We start from the raw sequence: 15,658 nt of genomic DNA on the forward strand, positions 1-15,658 counted from the left end.
CGCCCATGAGCCCAAGTCTATCCATATGCAACCCTACCCATAAATGGCCCCCACAATGTGATTCATGTCCCCTCAAGAGTTGGTTACCGGTCTTGAGCGCCCATTAATCCCCATTGCTACCACGGGTCGTTCGGTCTCAATACCCTTCCGAATCGGGTCTGATATAACAGGGGTATAACCTAGCCAAACACTGCTAGACAAGTCCTAGGTATGACAACAAATAATCCGGGAAAGTATCAAAGGGCAACATTGGAAATATCCCATACTACTCCCAATGAGGTCCAAGGACAGAAATGTCAAAAGGACATTCCCCAATCCCAAATCATACCTAAACAATCACAATCATAATTCAGTCATATCATCCACGACAGATATCTCATCAAATAGAAGAGTATAATAAGACAAGATTAAATGAATAAGAAACATACATGAATAAGTATTCATTCATGATCAAGTACATAAATTAAATAAGGAAATAAGATCCTACTGTACTTACAGCATTCATATCATAATGGAACAAAACATAACAGTAGCTAAATCATGCATTCATGTCATAATACATGAAGACATGTAAATAGGCATATTGTGAGTTGGAATACTCACCTCGTAATCTGAACTTATAGTCTTCAAATAAGAGATCAGAGAACAGATCCAAAATCACCTAAACAAGCTTGACAAAACATGTATAGGTCATAAGAAGTGATTCCAAAAGATTGGAGTCGAAACGGATGAAAAACAGAGTTGCTTTGTTCTTGCGGGTTGATTGGTCGGGTTGAGTGCTCCAATCGACCTGGCAATCTGCCCAAGAGCAAATCCGGAAATAAAAAGAGAATCTTGATCCGAAACCTATGCTACACAAACCGGAATGCGACGAAACTTGGAGCGATTGTCTAACACAGTAGTCTAAGACTAAAAAGCATAATTTATACATCAAATCACCATTAAAACCATTACTTACTAATTTAGAATCATATTTTCTATTTTGGAAAACAAGACTTTCTAATTTGGAAAACAACATGGTTTTCATTGAAAACAAGCTATGAATGAAAGAGATGAACTAGAGATGATGAGATCTCATTCTAGTACATGAACACAGTAAATTAAGAGTAAGAATGATCATAGAGATACATCTAATATGCTAGAAGAAATCAAAATAAGAACATGATCATAGTTTAAGAAGAAATCATGAAAATCATGTAGAGAATGAATATGAAATCATAGCATATAGAATGAGAAGAGATTGTAGAAGATATGATTGCAGAGATGCAATATCTTCCTCATAATCTCAGATCAGAGAAGAGAATGATCATATTAAGAATAAATCAATAGCATAATAGATTGAATACTAACCTTTGATTGAAGAACAAGAGAGAGAAAGCTTGAGAGTTGAATGTAGCTCTTCTTCCACACCAAAGGAGGCTTGGAGATGAGTTTCCTTCGTTCTCTAGGTGTTTTGGAGGCTAGGGATACTAAAAACACGAAGTTATGAGGTATATATAGCAATAAGGACCTAAACAGAAGATTCTCGCTCGAATCTCGTTTGCTTGGGTCGAGTGGGTGGGTAGCATGGCCCAGTCGACCCAGGCTGACAGCATAGCCTAAAACAGGGATTTGAGGGCCTTTTTCTTATCGAAATCAAACGAAACTTTCTACACAACAACTATAACTTACCTAGCATAGGAAAATGGCTTTAAATCATATCTAACCATGCTCTAAGGTCATAAACCAATCTTCTCTTCATCAAGGTGCATTCTCTTTTCCAAATCAACCAAGCTCTTCAAGTAGGGAATTCCATCATCAATTTTCTATGGGTTTTCAAATCTACACTAAGGGAGAGGTCCGACTTGACTTCCTAGGACCTTCTAAACATATCAACACCATACTCAAGGTCCAACTTCAAGGTCAAACATCAAACAAGTTCTTCTTCATCCAAAACAAATAGGGTGTCTAATTTAGGTTTTGGGCTGGATTTCACACTTATCAGCTCAGCCAGTTCCCAGATTGAACTCTCTTGCTGTTAAGCTCGGCCAGTTCCCAGACTAAAATCCCTTGTTCATAAGCTCGGCTGTTCCCAAAATTGAACTCCCTTGGTCATCATCTTGGCCAGTTCCCAAAATTGAACTCCCTTGCTCATCAGCTCGGCCAGTTCCCAAAATTGAACTCCCTTGCTCATCAGCTCGGCCAGTTCCCAAAATTGAACTCCCTTGCTTATCAGCTTGGCCAGTTCCCAGATTGAACTCCCATGCTTATCAGCTCGACCAGTTCCCAAAATTGAACTCCCTTGCTGTTAAGCTCGGCCAATTCCCAGATTGAACTCCCTTGATTATCAGCTCGGCCAGTTCCCAAATTGAACTCCCTTACTTATCAGCTCGACCAATTCCTAGATTGAACTCCCTTGCTTATAAGCTCCGCCAGTTCCTAGACTGAACTCCCTTGCTCATAAGCTCGGCTGTTCCCAAAATTGAACCCCCGTTGCTCAAACTATGAGCATGGGCTGTTCCCAAAATCGAACCCCCATTGCTCAAACTATAAGCATGGGCTGTTCCCAAAATTGAACCCCCTTGCTCGAAATCACGAGCATGGGTTGTTCCCAAAATTGAATACCGTTGCTCGGAATCGGGAGCACGGCCAGTTCCCAAATTGAACTCCCGGTGCTCGAACTACGAGCACGGCCAGTTACCAAATTGAACTCCCTTGCTCGGAAGCACGAGCACGGGCAGTTCCAAATTGAACTCCCTGGCAATTTCCGAAATCGAACTCCCGGTGCTTGGAAATTCGAGCACGGGCAATTTCATAACCATGGTCAGTTCCCAAAACCGAACTACGGGTGCTAGGAAATTCAAGCACGGACAGTTCCACAAACATAGGCACAAGCAGGACATATAAGGAGCCAAGAATAAAAGAGAATATTTGACTACATTCAAGGCGGATTTCGTATCAACAATTTGAATATGATAGTCGGAAGTTCAAGCATGTTCGGCCATCAAATCTCTAAAATTCGAACAGCATGGAGCTCGGACTTCAAAGATTGAGGGGCTTATGATAAGGGAGAAATAAACTAACCCGAACAAGTTCGGTTAGACCTAGGTCGAACCAGGTCGGACAAAACCTGGTCGAACCTGTTCGGATATACTCAGGTCGAACAGACCAAGTCAAGGTCGGTTACACAAGCGTAAAAGCAGGAGATTGGTAACTAAAGACAAAGTATTCAACTAAAACTCAACAATTCATATTTGAGGAGGACTCAATCACTGAGGATAGTATTGCAATCTAAGGAATGTTTTAGTTCGAGACGAACTCATACTTAGAAACCCTATATATAGGTAAGGGATCACAAGAGGAAGGTACATTGAATAGAACTATCACTATTAGTATCATTATTGTTCATTACTTTCTTGTCTTCCTTAGTCGGATTCCTAACTAAATCGTCGGACGTGAAAACTCGACCTCCGCGGTCGAGCTCATTCTTGCAGGTTCATCCGGTTGAAGGGACGAACAGGATTGTGCATCAACACTCTCTTATTCTCTACGAATTCTCCAAACTAGTCTTGAATCTCCATTGTTGTGCTTCGTCGATTTGGAAGCGTTGAAATAATCTAGAGTACACAAGCTGAAAGAAGGGAAAGGGAACACAAAAAAGCACCCCCAATGTCTAGATCCGTTGCAGAACATCACTAAGGTAAAGGATCTAGAACTTTTCCTTTTATGATTTCTATTTACATTGGTATCCGAGCCAAGTTGGGGTTAGAGACGCTGCCAATGATTAGTTTTTTTGGTTGATGATGAAAATTATGGGTTTTATTTTTCTCATTGACATGAATGAATGTCAGATTTAATTCTTAACCAATGCTTAACCTCTACCCAATTTGTAGTATGAAATTTAATGAGAAGTTTATTTTCTTTTCCTTTAAGTAGAAGGAATTTTTTTTTAAGATTAAATTTTTTTTTTTTTTAAATTGAGTTCTTGATGACTATCTTGATCACCGCTACTCTGTATGGTCACCCTTTTTTTATTAAAAAAATTATGTATTTTCATGCGTGAAAGTTTTTTTTTTCTTTTAATTTTTATTCAATTTTCATAAAATAAAATTAAATAAAAAAAATAAAAAAAAGGAAAAGAGAGTCTCCTCTTTATGTGGGAAGAGAGAGAGAGAGTGGAGATCCTCCCACGATTGTGTATGATATTTTTTTGGAATAATTACTATTGCCCCCTTGTACTTTAGTTTTATTATTAATCAAACCTCTTTTTTTAGGAAATTACTATTGCCCCCCTCATTTCTAATGGTGTTAAGTGGCTATTAACATCAAATATGTAATGTCTATTTTGCCCTTCATTAAAATTAAGAAGTAAAAAAATATGGCATTACCTTCATTTATAGAAATTATATTGAATGTTAATTATATCCTTAAAATCTTATTTTTAGAATCAATTTTGGATTTGGTGGGACCACACACTTACGGTTGTTGAAATTCTCATATTCTATTTAAACTTTTCACAATTACAATAATGAAAATTTAAAAACAAATTAGCATATAAGATGCTAATTGATAGGAAATTTGGTAACATGCATAATGGTCAACATATATTATGTGGTTTTCAAATTTCCAACTTTGAATTACATTTGATATTTCTAATATTTTAGTTTCTATTTTAAGTTTTATTTAATCACATATTTCATTTATTAGGTGATTTCTTTTTAGAGAAGAAAAATCAAATATTTCATTTATTTGGTGGTTTCTATTTAGAAAATAAAAGTTAATTTTTTTCCCTTAGTTAATTAAGGTAATATTATAACTTAACAAAAGAGTAAATAAGTAAAGAGATAACTATAGGGTTATATTTGGAAATTTGAAAAAATATATAGGTGCCACATCATCAGTAAAATAACAGAACTTAACAGTTGGGGGCATTAGTAATTGTAGACAAAGTTAAAGGTTGGATTATAAATTTTAAGAAGTATAGGGGATAATGTAGTAATAAAATCGGAGTACAAGAGAGCAACAGTAATTATCCTTTTTTTTTTCAGATTAAAAAAAAAGATTCTTTTCTTTTTAAGGTTTGTTTTTTATATATTTTTTTTCAGATTAAAAAAAAGATTCTTTTCTTTTTAAGGTTTGTTTTTTATATTCAGTTTTGGAAAAGAATAAATTGATGCTAAAGTTAGGTTTGAACCCATGACATTGAAGTTGTCAACCACAAATTCAAACCAATAGAGTTCTTCTAACACCATATTAGTCTTTGAATTAAAATAATATTAGCCTGGAGTTGTTTATGATTGAATCTTTCTATGTATTTGCATACAATTTGTTTTTGTACAATTTTTTTGATCATTAGATTTACTGTCATGTTTGTTATATTGTTCTAAAATTCTTCGCTATGATAATTATGCAGAAATTTAATTAGCAATGGAACCCTCCCATGGCGGTTTAAACCTTTGATTCGCTCCATTAGATGGATGCAGAACAATCTCTTCCAAAATAGACTATAAAAACATTTATTTATTTCTGGAAGAGATCCTGTTTGGTGTTACCATAATGACACATTTTAAGTATGTACGCTAGAGTTAGTATTTGAGAGTGATGCAAAGTGTGGTACATCCTAGTAATGTTGTAGTAGGATTCTTTGAGATGTAATTAAAGAGTTGTAATTTTAATTATTTTTTGGAAACCATGTAATAGGGTTGCCACTATACTTGCCATCACAATCTTGTATTGACTCAATGTGTCATTAACCAAACTTTGGGTTTCTCTGGTGGGACCCATGCGCACCCATATGTATGGCACAATTATGTGATAAGAAATGCCCATTCCTCCGCTATATACTTTATTAGAATAATTTAAATTAATTATTCTCAATACACAAATAGTGGGGTTTGACATCAAACAGTGTTAAATGATTGACACCACAGTGTGGAATAAGGATAATTAAATTTGAAAAAGAAATTCCAATAAGTGGTGAAAAATATACTGTCTTTTCGCATTTTGGATGTAGTCTAGATGGCCTCTAAAAATGTGATCGCTAACATTCTCATGGGTGAGAAATTTCTCAGTCATGAGAATTTTGAGAAGTGGCAACGGAAAGTCCAGTACTACCTTAATGACCAAGATAGCCTAGAGCATCTTACCACGGAAATTACTAAAATGACCAATCCTCCCTTAGGAAGAGAGACTACACAATCTCGTGGAGAAAAGGAAATGTATGATGTTTGGTTTAAGAAAGACCGAAGTGTGCAGTTTTTCATGCTAAGTGCCATGTAAGATGACCTATAAGGGGAATATGAGGATTTCCCTACAGCTAAGTCCATGTGGGACGAGCTGAAGGATGCTTTTGGTTGTACATCCACAATCAGACTATGAGGTATGATCCTCAAGTTTGAGATGTACCAAATGGACCCCCAAACATAAAATGACTGAGCATGTCAGAACTATCAAGGAAATGGTTTGCAAATTAAAAGATGTTGGGCATGACCTTTCTGATGAGCAATAGATCCAAGCCTTGGTTAGGACCCTACCTGATTCTTGGGTACCAATGAAACAAGCACTTGCTCACCTTGAGAGCATCAAGACGTATGCTGATTTAGCTTAACACCTTAAGATGGAAGCGGAGTGCCTAGAGGCGACTCGCACAACTGCTCTTATTGCTCAGGCAAGTACACGTAAGATCAAATGGCCCAAAAGTAAAGGACTTAAGAGAGGGAATCAGGAGGGTACCAAGAACTCGGCACATAGGGGAGGAATGGTCAAACAGAAATGTGGAATTCATGGGGGTAAGAAAGAAATGTCCAAAATAACGTGCTACAATTGCCAAAAGAAGGGACAGTTTGCTCTTGATTGCACTGAGTCAAAGAAGGTACCATCTTTATCTTTTCCTTGTACCTTTGTGAGTACACATGTTTTGGTTGCCTTAACACAATCAGATTGGATTGTTGATCCAAGAGCAACCAGGAACGTCACGCGGGAAAGCGGCAGTTTCATAAATGATCACAAAGTGCCATTGGGAATGCATAGAATCTACATTGAAAACGGCGCCAACATTGATGTTCAAGGCATTGGAGCAGTCCAACTTAGCTTACGAATGGGCTGCATGTCGATCCTCCATGATGTACCAGACATAATGCATAATTTAGTTTCGATTTCAACATTTTTAAGTTTTGGATATTCTTTCAATTTTTCCAACAGTACTTTGGATTTATTATTTAAAGGGGCCATATGGGGCCATTGTATTCTTGATGATGGATTTTTTAAATTAAATTTGATTCCAGTTATCTTTAATTCTTCTTCTTTAATTGTTGACAGTAATATAGAATCTGGAAAATGGCATTCTAGGTTAGGTCACATTGGGAAGGATAGGATGTCAAGGTTAGCTAGAGTCAGCCTTTTAGGCTCACTCGCTAAAGTAGACCTGCCCATATGTGAACCCTGTCTGGTTGGAAAGGCTCATTGAAAGCCTTTTGGAAAGGCACCTAGATCAACTCACCCATTAGAGTTAGTACACTCTAACATCTGTGGACCCATGAACGTTAGGGCAAGACATGGAGCTTCCTATTTTCTCACTTTATAGATGATCATTCACGATATGGTTACGTTTATTTGATTGCTCATCATCATGAAGCAGTGGATTGCTTCAAACGCTTTGTGACAGAGGTTGAGAATCAATTAGGCAAGAATTTACAAATTTTGCGAACTGACCGTCGACGCGAATATTTATCTGAACAATTTAAAGAATTGTGTGAAGAAAAAGGAATTGTGAGACAATTAACTATTTTCTTACACTCCGCAATAAAATGGTGTAACAGAAAGAATGAATAGAACTCTATTGGACATGGTTAGGTCCATGAAGGCGCAAACAAGCCTCCCAATTAGTTTTTGGGGAGATGCACTTCATACTGCAGCCTATATCCTGAATAGAGTACCATCTCAGTTAATACCATCTATACCCTATGAGCTATGGAAAGGTACAAAGCCTGCTCTAGGACATTTATGACCATGGGGTTGCGCTGGGTATGTTCACACCCCTTCCCATAAGTATGGGAAGTTAGGACCTAGAGCTAAGAAATGCATCTTTGTGAGGTATCCTAATAGCTCTAAGGGATATGTTATATACAATGAACACCCTAGTGGAGGTATGACTGAGATTGAGTCACGAGCTGTCAAATTTTTAGAAGCAAATTACCCTAGTTTATCTAATTCACATAGAGATCTTAACCTCTATGAGATAGAGGAAGATCACAGCATACCAAATCCTCCTCTTGGCGAGGGTGGGGATAGTACATATCCTTTAGTCACTAGAGAAGATATTGGTCATAGTGCACCAAGTGGGGGCACAAATATAGTCTGTGAACTTAGTGGGAGTGTACCTGGCGGGGACACACCCATAAACCAATGTGATCTCAATGCACGTAGAAGCACAAGAGGATATATTCCCCGTTGTCGACTTGAGATTGAAGGGGATGCCCTTTTGTGTGCCTTAGCTGATGAGGAGGAGCTTCCATCCCTAAAAGAAGTGTTATCATCACATGCTAAGGAAAAATGGTTGGTTGCTATAGAAGATGATTTGAGTTCTATGGAAAGGAAACAAGTCTGGGAGTTAGTTTATCCTCCACCTAATTGCAAAACTATTGAAAACAAATGGGTTCTTAAGGTTAAGCGTAAGGCTGATGGATCGAATGACAAATATAAGGCACGACTTGTGGCAAAAGGCTTCACCCAAAGAGAGGGTGTGGACTATGATGAGACATTATCCCCTGTGGAGAGAATAGCATCCATTCGTCTTATATTGTCCATTGTGGTAAGACTAGATCTAGAACTCTTTCAAATGGACGTTAAAACGGCATTTCTCAGTGGAAAAATGGACGAAAAGATCTATATGGATCAACCTATGGGTTTTGAGTCCAAGGGACATAAGCGCAAAGTTTGCTGCCTAAAACGTTCTATATATGGCCTCAAACAAACGTCTAAACAATAGTATTTTAGATTTCATCATGCTGTAACTTCTTTGATGTGATTGAAGAAGATCATTGTGTGTATAAATGGTTCAATAAATGATTTTTAGTTCTCTCTTTATATGTCGATGATATCCTTTTAGCAGGGAATGACATTGACATGATTGTCGCCACTAAAGAGTGGCTGTCCTCCACATTTGAGATGAAGGACATGGGTGAAGCCAACATTGTGTTAGGCATCAAGATAGTGAGGAATCGCTCCAAGAATTTTCGTGGTTTCTCTCAACAAACTTACTTAGAGAAAGTCCTTGAACGATTCCACATGCAAAATTCGAAGCCCATTGACACACCAATGGACAAAGCGTGCAGACTGAGCCTAGATAAATGCCCTAAGAATGAAGAAGAGAAAAATCAAATGTCAAGAGTACCCTATGCTTCTATGATTAGTAATTTGATGTACGCAATGATCTGCACGTGCCCAGATATCTGCTATTTTGTTGGGATGGTCAGTCGTTACCAGAATAACCCAGTACTTACCCAGTGGCAGGGAATAAAAAGGATTTTCCATTACCTTCGTGGGACGACAAATCTCATGCTCACAGATAGTGGTTTAGATTTGAGGTTGAGAGGTTACAGTGATGCTCACTAGGTGGCTAACCATTGACTAAGCCTATACCAAGGGATGTGTTTTTGTCACATGTTAGGAGTCTGGGTCTTAGACGTGGATGATACTTTCTTTTATTTTTTAAGACATCTTCTTTTGGACATAATGAAATCATTTTTTTTTCTTGCATATTTGATGCATGTTTATGATAAGTGAGTTAGTATATTTTATAAAGATGTCACCAAGCATTGAATTGACCAACTCACATGGGTAATTCGCCTTGGTGCTTGTAAATAGAGAGCAAGATGAGCCTTTGGGTTTGTAAGGCTTTAGGGGGCTTTCAAACCAATGAAAGGTGCCTTAGTTGGAACTAAGATGAGACCTCAATGGTCAACATAGAATCATCACATTTCTATGTTGCATGTATTGTAGCCAAATGTAAATCATTTATAATTGGTCATTGAGTGACTGATTGTAGAAGAATCAGGTTAGGTGCTTTAGGTAGCAACTGAACCAAGATTCGTATGGCTTTTTTGTAGGAGTTACACCATAGCATGCCTATTTGTTGCATGTGCTGAAGTCAATCGATGATGAGAGTGATTGAATGGATCCATGCTTCGTCACTGTGTGAGCCTCCAGGATCACATTTTGTTGATCTTACTTGTACCCTTTACTTTTTACTATGCCACGAAGAGGACACCCATTAATGCTACTTAAGCTTGTTCCTTAGGACCATGGATGATGTGATCCTATAGGACAAGACTGGGAAAGCAGTTGGGGATAATCCAAATGGCATGAGGGCTATGGGAAAACTTTTCATTCTATACCCGACAATGATGCGACTCATTGGCTGGGTAACTTGTCATTTGACAAAGACATGAGTACATCATATGAGGACAATTTACATTGCTCACTATGAGGGATCGAGAGTGTGCAACTGGGTATAATTGAATTGTTTAGGGTATAATGAGTTAATTCCGAGTGATGTGCTATGTTGGCTAGATGGAAACTTGATATAGCACTCCTACCCTAAATACATCACTTACGTCGTACTTTCCATTTCCGCATTGAAAGGATTAGAGTTGATGAGAGCATTTGGATAACTCTGCCACCTTGTGGCGAGTGGGAGATGTTAACCGTTGTGGGTGGGTCCCACTACAATTTGCACCATAGGTGGTGGCAAGACGGTTATGTAGTCCAAGATAACTACCCCTCTATTTAGTTGAGTCTAAGCAGGACTCTAATATTCCCCTCTTGGATGAGTCTAAGGAAAACCCTAATTAAGGAATAGGGTTGAGGGAAAATATTATAAATAGAGAGATGGAATACCAAATAGAGTACCACAGATATTGAATACTCTCCTATGCTCTGCAAATTCTGCAAGCTAATCCTGAACCTCCATCACTGCGTGGAAATAACCTATAGTGTACACAAGTTGAATGAAGGGAAAAAGAACGCAAAGAGGCACTTCCAGTGTCTAGATCCATTGCAGAACATTACTAAGGTAAAGGATCTAGAACTCTTCCTTTATGATTTCTATTTACATCCACAAAAAACATTCTTTTTTCATTCAATTATTTTGGTGTGTCGCACACAAGACATTCTTTGTCATTTGTAGAGTATAAATCATTAATAAAGCTTCACTCATTAAAATCTTGGGCCATCACAATGAGGCCTTTTTGAATCATCAACCCCATAATTTAGGGTGTTTGGCTTTAGTACTGTTGTGCAATTAATGCCCTACACTGAGCTATGAATTGTTATAAGGATTAAAAGTCGTAGTCAAGATTCAATCCCAACCACTCAATTTGCTCTATCTTTTTTTCTTTTTATTTTTTTTTTTATTTTTTTTATTTTTTTTTGAACTACACTGATTTTAACAAAAAAAAAAAAAAAAAAAAAAAAAGAAAAAAGAAAAAAAGAAAAAGAAAAGAAAAAGAAAAGAAGGCAAAACGGTGGTCAAGATACCACCACTTTGAACACCATAGGTGGTGTAGTGCTGCGCACTGAAGCATGACCCTAATTTAGGACCTAGAGAATTCCTTACTCTCAAAAAATGCAACATGACTAGAATTATTTGTGACATTGTACAAATTGTAAGCGGGGTGCATTTAATTAGAAAATTTTCTCATGCACCTAAGTAGGACATTTTATGAAAATATCTCATGATTCTATGGTTTCATGAAACTTTAAGACTATAATTTGGGTAAATTTCATCTAGACCCCCTAAGGTTCAGTCAAGGTCGCTAGGAGTTCCAAAAAAAATAATCCTTTTCCATCTAGCTCCCTAGTGGTTTCAAGAAATAATCAAATAAGGACACTCAATTAGTTGGTTAACAAAAACCATTAATTTAGTAAATTGTATGACAAAAGTACCCGTATGTTCTTTTGGGTTTCTTTTTCTTATCATTCTTTTTTTAGGGGGGGTACCTTTGAATGTGACGGGAGCATAATCCTCTATCCTAACTCCATGAACCCTAGATCAGAACACTTACAAATATTGATAACAAAAAAAAAAAAAAATCCCTTGAAATCTCAGTTAAAACTTAAAAAAATGACTTGACTTGAATTTCAGAACCACTCCAATATAGCTACTATAGATGAACCTCACAGTAGTAGCAGATCACAACCATCTTTTGGATGGAAGAGTCTCTCAAAACACTTAAAAACAACAACAACAGTGACGGTTGGATTGCAAGTAGCTATCTAATCCAAATAGAAATTTAAGTAGCCAATGGATAGACCAAAATCACACGCTAAATTTTATAAAGAAAAATACTTATACGACCATGGTTTACAACTTATGGTTTTTCAGTTTTGTATAAACTGAACCGGAAAGAGGAATCACTACTCCACATGTGATGCCATTCGATCCCAAATGATCGCCTCAATTTGGTTCAATTTTGACTCCCTTGGCTCAAGCATGCTATGTGAGTGTGCACCCCTCGCCCATGGCGGCACAATTAAACAAACTAGCATGGTGGCTACGTGAGAATTATCTCAATTTGACGTGTTAGGCGCAATGGTAAGGGCCAAAAGTCATCCTTCTTCCTCTTTGAATTTTATAGGGCACATTATTTGGTTGTTGTGTTGTATTTCGATGGGAGAGGATGCTGAAAATGTTGAAAACTTATGTATATTTATTTCAAATATATATCTTATTTATGTCGTTTTATCTTATGATTTTTATAACAAAAACTTTAGTCCCACATCGGGTAGATATGAGTTGGTTATTTGGTTTCTATATTGTAAAGACCTATGTAATATATCTTTAGGGTTAAGGATCACAATCATGCAGTACGATGCAATCCCATGTGCAACACGAACCAAGCATGAACCTTGGTGTGACCCAACAATGGTTATGTAACTATATATTTATTAATATTAATATTTCCATATGACTTGGGACTTGGGATGTGGATCGTTGATCGTGGGTCATAGGCCTTCATCTGGAAAACCCATTTTGTCGTGGGCCCTAATCTAGAAGGCCCACTACTGAGTGGAAGTGTGGAGATGACATTAGAGATGCACTTTCCCTTAGAGAGGTCAGCTGAATAGATTTCTTCCTATAGGGAATTGAGCTGAATAGGTACCCTCACAAAAGGAGGTGACCATACCCTTTCACCCACAGCTTTTGGGGCTCTATATAAATCCATTTTCGAGCTTGTTTTTTACAATGCATTTTCTTCCTCTCTCTCTCTCTCTCTCTCTCTCTCTCTCTCTCTCTCTCTCTCTCTCTCTCTCTCTCTCTCTCTCCCTGTTGTCTTTTTGTTAAGCAATGAAAACAACCTGATTACTCCTGAAGTAACATTATGAATTTTGGGAGGCATTGGTCAACAAATATACTCTTGATGATGCCAAAAACTTGAGGTTTGTAGTTGAGAATCTTATGGATTTACAATGTTTGATGGGATTAGAATATTTTACCAAGTAGATAAATATCAAGTACTGGTAGGGAATCTGACAAAAGAGAACATCATTCTACTAGATGCTTTTGTGACTAGTGCTTTTGTCACACCCCACTCGTAGGTATTGGACCCGTCGATCCGACAACCCGTGGGTGTGATCTACAACCATAATATCCTCAATTACATCATTAGCAATAGTAAATACACAAAATGCCATAATCAATAGTAAAGAACAATTCAATAATAAGTTAAGGAATAAATGGTTCCAAATCCAAGAAAATAACACTAAATTATAGCAAAAGAATATCTCAAAGGAGTGTATCAAAGGTAAGTAACAAAGTATGTAATAGCATAAGCAAAAATTATCCATAAAATGTTTCATCATATTTTATTATTGTCCTGCAACTTCTTAGGGTACTGATGAGCACATTTATGTGTGAAAATCTTAGCGCATAAAGCATGCATTTTACACACTTAGAGTGGAGCTACCCTGGGTTTTATGTTGTTTTTGCAAATTTTAGGACTTTTCAGTATTTAAACAAATATTTGGAGTTTTTGGTATGAATCATGCAATTTTACATGTCAAGAGGTCCATTCAAATTCTCAAATGCGAAAATGGCCTTGATCTGGAGTATGATGGGCTAGAGATGTGATTATGGGTGAACTCCGAAATATTTAAGAGATAAAGAAGGCAAATTTGATCTACGGCTGAGATTATAAATTATCAATCAAATCTACAGAGATATTATTGAGAGAGTCCAAATGGAGAAAAGAGTCATTGCATACCTCAATATCTTATTTCCTATTTGTGATTTGATTAAAGAAATAAAAAGAGGAAAAATAATTATATTCAGATAAGAAAGAAGGAAAAATCCAGTTTTTGAATGTCTCTGTTCAATTTTGATCAAGCCCTTCATCGAACAGTCATCCGGTGTCCAATCTAGCTGATTTTTGGAGGACAGCTTCAAAGTTTCTTGATCCTCAAATCCAACGGTGGAATTGTGCATTTGATCTCTCTAAGTCAATCTGATTAGTACGTCAAAACCCTAATTGGTTGACTCAGATAGGAACCCTGAGTTTGACTCAAATTCTATCAAGATTAATATCCCATGTAAACTCTATAAAAGGAGATCATACTCCATCAAGGGAGAAGGTTTTTTAGAGCTTAGTAGAAGCACTATTTCTTTTCTCTTCAGTTTATTTAGGCTTTCTCTAGTTTTCTTAGCTTGCATTTGTGAGATTTAAAATTCTAGATTGAATGTTTAGGTTTAATTTTTCTATGTAATGCAATTCAAGTTCAAGTTTCAAGTTTTAAGATTCGTTTTTCTCTGGGTCTAGCAATTGCAAATCTAGATCTGGTTGTTAGGGTTGGTTGAGATTCGAATCATTTGTTCAATTCAAAAGCAAGTAACCTTCTTAAATTATCTTCTCTCCTCCCTCCATTCCCGCTTCTATCTACCCCTCCATATTCTTAATTTAGGATTTACTTTCAGCATTTATTTATTGTTCTCCCTTCCCCTAGGTCCTTGATCAGAGATGCCTACAGTCGTGCCTCTCTTTAGTAAAGGTTTCCCTTTCCTTTTATTACTCTGTTATTTACTTTCAGCATATATTTATTGTTCTCCCTTCCCCTGGGTCCTTGATCAGAGATGCCTACAGTCGTGCCTCTCTTTGGTTAAGGTTTCCCTTTCCTTTTATTGCTTTAATTATTTCTTTTCTACAATTTCTTTTTCTCTAATATACGTTCCCCCGATCGGTGGACTTTAAGCTACGGCGAAGGGTCCGCAGTCAAAGTCATTATAATTATACTCCCCTTCCCTTGAACCATAGCTGACACTCGGATCACTTCCCTTTTATTTTTATTTATTATTCACATTTTTTTGCCTTTATTAATTATGCATTGATTATGTTTGCTTATTTTTCGTCTCAATTCGATTGCATTAGATGTATGGATTAGGACCGTTCGTTTAGTTTAATTAAGTAATTAACAAATTTGAATCATTGCACTCTTGCATTATCATTAAGAAGTTAATTCTAAAGTGGCATATCTCCTTGAGATCGACCCGTTAGCTACACGATATCGTGCGCTTGCAGTTACTTTTAATTTCAAAAACAGGTACTCTATCTCGTATGTCTCAATTCATGGACTCATGAGACCTTTCTTCATGGACTTGTCCAAGCGGTGGACAATCCGGAATCTCTTC

This window comes from Hakea prostrata, chromosome 3 (genome assembly GCF_041222555.1).
Source record: "Hakea prostrata isolate BN-2017 chromosome 3, UWA_Hpros_2, whole genome shotgun sequence".
NCBI lineage: Eukaryota > Viridiplantae > Streptophyta > Magnoliopsida > Proteales > Proteaceae > Hakea > Hakea prostrata.